Source organism: Leopardus geoffroyi, chromosome C2, assembly GCF_018350155.1.
Source record: "Leopardus geoffroyi isolate Oge1 chromosome C2, O.geoffroyi_Oge1_pat1.0, whole genome shotgun sequence".
In the NCBI taxonomy this organism is placed as follows: Eukaryota; Metazoa; Chordata; class Mammalia; order Carnivora; family Felidae; genus Leopardus; species Leopardus geoffroyi.
In genome coordinates, this window is record NC_059333.1 from 125,411,765 (window position 1) to 125,415,006 (window position 3,242).

The 3,242-nt window shown below is 41.0% G+C and overlaps 1 pseudogene; it reads right to left on the reverse strand.

The window, feature by feature from the left end:
• Window positions 1-332: 332 nt before the first annotated feature.
• LOC123576181 lies at window positions 333-638 on the reverse strand (annotated as a pseudogene).
• Window positions 639-3,242: the final 2,604 nt, after the last annotated feature.

The window sequence follows — 3,242 nt, forward strand, 5'->3', positions numbered from 1 at the left end:
ATACTTATAGAGGATAATAAGAATGATCTGAATAAGGTTAAGTAAGAAGTACATACAGAACAGGGACATCTTATTTTCCATTAAACTTGCCACCTATTCCACTTCAATAAAATGCTTGTAAGGAAAATAACAATTCAAGGCGGAAGACTCTATTGCTGTTGTTCAGAAACTTCCTGAGAGTGAAAGAATGAACGCTGATCAACTTCCCTGGTTTAAACTTAACTATTTGTTTTACAACATGCTATTTTGTAACTTGAACATCTATGTTATGCCTTCAAAAGTCTGAGAAGAAAATAAAATCTTATAGAAAGACAGAAACTTCACCAATATATCTAGACAGACGTTTTCTGGTAGTTTTTGGTGTCTAAAACCTATTTTCCCCACATCATACGGATGCCCTTTTTGTAGGCACAGCCCTGCCAGGAATAGGAACCTGGGTAGTGCAGAGAACTTTTACAAATTGTCCAAGTGGAGAACTCATTCTTTCTATGTGACTGATTTCTTGCTTTTTTGAAGTCAAGGCTTTATTTTTGTTCAGCTTCTTTTTACCACTTTCTGTAGTATTCCTTGGATGTGCAAAGACACGTGTCTGGAGTGATAGCAGTATCAAGTTTCTTTTCACATTTTCTGTACACCATTCTTCTGTCGAGGACTCCCTTAGCAGCAGGACCATAGTCAGGACGATTTCCTTTGAGCAGATTCCCAGGAATGGAACTACTGGGTCTCAGAGAACGAGCCAGGTAGAGTCTTGCTGTATGTTGCCAGGGAAGCTGTCAGGGTCATTGTGATGCCAACTCTCCATGAACCTTTATCGGGTTCTCTGTGTTCTATCAGCTGTGCCCCTCTGCAGGTGGATGGGACGGTCTGTCTGCAAGAAAGCCACTGGAGGGAGGGCTCTTCCAGTCCTTGTGACAAGACAGTCACATGCACTCACTGCTGATGTTCAAAATATCTCCATCCATATTCTGACCTCCCACCCCTCAAAATGTTTGTTTACAACTGGATGTTTTTGTTTCTCTCTCTCTCTCTCTCTGTTTCTCTCTCTCTCTCTCTCTGTCTCAATTATGACTTAACTCCTAAGACTTGGGCAAACACTCCCAGTATCATAAGAGGCTGGCTGGCTGGGCAGCCTGTGCCCCATAATGGTATTTTATTCACCCTCCAGTCTCACTCCATCATTCTTATCAGAGCCATTGCTATGGCAACTGTCCTCCTTCGACCATTAAGTATAGGTAGCAAAGTCCTACGTGCCTAATATGTTTGATATTTCGCCTTTCAAAAAATACTTTGGGGAAATTCAAGTTGGCTTGTCAAGTAAAACAAATAAGCTTTTTTATCGTCAACAAGGACTAAGGGTGGCAGCTTTGATAAGAGGGGAAGACTGGACTGGTCACAAACCTAAGACCAGTCATATCCAGCTCCACTTGAGACAAGAAAGGAATGGGAAGCCTCTCAAAGGTTGGTGGAGACTGACTCAGACCCCAGTGTTGGGGGCCCCAACCTAAGATTAGTGCTAAGTTGACCTGGGCCTTGGCCCAAACCCAATCTTGGGGACCTTCAGCTGCTACCACTGGAGGATTTTTACCTGCAGACAGCACTTTGGGGGCCCTGGGGTTTCCCTCCCTTTCAGGTGGCATCACACCACAGTCCTCTCTGGCCCTAGAACCCTTAAAATTTTGTGCACACATGTTGCCTAGCACCCTGAGAGCTTAGCTGAGGTGAATGTGATAGCTCAGAAGGGACCTAATGTTCTCTTCCATTCCTACCATCTGTCCACCATTTACAATAGATTTGCTCTTGTTTGACATTTTTTTTTAACTTGAGAATTAAAACTTGAATTTGCAGGAGTGCCTTGGGTGGCTCAGTTGGTTAAGTGTCCAATTCATGATTTCAGCTCAGGTCATGATCTCACAGTTGTGAGATTTTGCCCCCGTGTCAGGCTCTGTGCTGACAGCACAGAACCTGCTTGGGATTCTCTCTTTCCCTCTTTCTGCCTCTCTCTCATGCTCACTCTTTCCCAAATAAATAAATTAATTAATTAAAAAATAGAATTTGCTATGTGCTGTTTTAAGCATTATGCTTTTTGGATTCATAGGCAAATATTTTTTTCTTTAAAGTTGATTTGCTCTTCCCTCCTGCCCCTTCCTTTCTTCCTTCCTTCCTTCCTTCCTTTTTTCTTTCTTTCCTTTGTATGTATTTTACCTGTTTAGTGAGATTCACTCCAGCATAGTAGAAAGAGAGTGAGGTGTGGAGCCATGCTTTTCTGTTAGCTACGTAGCCTTGACATAGGGTGACCAGCTGTCCTGGTTTGCTGGGAGCTGAGGTGTTTCTGGAAATGCAGGACTTTCAGTCTAAACCGAGGACAATCTTGGACAAACCAGGACAGTTGATCATCACTTGGGCAAGATTCAGCCTCACTGAGCTTTGATTTCTTTATCTGTGAAACAGGCATAATACTACTTGTCTCATGGGTTATTTTGAGGATTGGAGCCAGTGTACAGAAAGTGCCTGAACATGTCTCTGAGATCTGCTAGATCTAAACAGATGATAATGATAGTAATATTAACATTTATAATTATCTGTATATTTTTATTTATTTATTAAAAAAATTTTTTTCAACGTTTATTTATTTTTTTTGGGACAGAGACAGACAGAGCATGAATGGGGGAGGGGCAGAGAGAGAGGGAGACACAGAATTGGAAACAGGCTCCAGGCTCCGAGCCATCAGCCCAGAGCCTGACGCGGGGCTCGAACTCACAGACCGCGAGATCGTGACCTGGCTGAAGTCAGACGCTTAACCGACTGCGCCACCCAGGCGCCCCATTATCTGTATATTTTTAAAGGTTCAAAATGGTGTTTTTCTAGCAGTCACTTCTGCCATCAATGCTTTCTTCTTCATTCTTAATGTCTGCTCAGGAAATGGTAGTTTATTCTGGGTATAAAATGAAAATATTGTTGAAAATTTTTGAAAAGTCTGAAAAATATAAAGAAAAAGTATTATTATATCCCTAACCAGAAGCAACCACTTTAAAAAAATTCTTTGGATCCAGGTTTACTATTCCAAACAAATGATATATATTTTTAGGCATAAATATTTATGATCATTTCCTTAGGGGAAATTTGAGAAAGGGAGATTGCTGGATTAAAGGACAAATACTTTTAGCCTTATTTTATATTAGATATAACATTATCTTTATATTCCTCCAAAAATATAGGTTGACAGAACAAAATATGTTATTTTC